Genomic DNA, 364 nt, shown 5'->3' with positions numbered 1-364 from the left:
AGGAGCGGGACCCCCTGGGCGCGAGGCCCGATCCCCGCCCGGTCGCTGGCCCGCGACTCGGCCCGGGGCATGGTGTCGTCGGGAAGGGTGACTGTGTCACTCTTTCCTTGGGGCGTTTTCCGTCTCCGCAGGGTCGGAAATCCTCTTCGGGGCTCGGTGAGATTGCAACAGATTCAGATCCTGCCCTGTGGACCCGCAGCAGCCCCGGGCCCCGCCCCGCCCTGCCCAGGGATGACACACGCCCCCACCGCCCACCCGCTTGGGGGTCCGCTAGTCCCCGGCCCTGTCCAGTGGGGGCCCCTCTGGGTGCGCCTTGCCAGGCGGCCGCTGTCCTCTGGGCCCTGGGAGGTGGGAGCCGGGGACC

The sequence above is a fragment of the Colobus angolensis genome, unplaced genomic scaffold (assembly GCF_000951035.1).
Source record: "Colobus angolensis palliatus isolate OR3802 unplaced genomic scaffold, Cang.pa_1.0 Scaffold59, whole genome shotgun sequence".
In the NCBI taxonomy this organism is placed as follows: domain Eukaryota; kingdom Metazoa; phylum Chordata; class Mammalia; order Primates; family Cercopithecidae; genus Colobus; species Colobus angolensis.
This window is presented reverse-complemented; position numbering follows the sequence as displayed.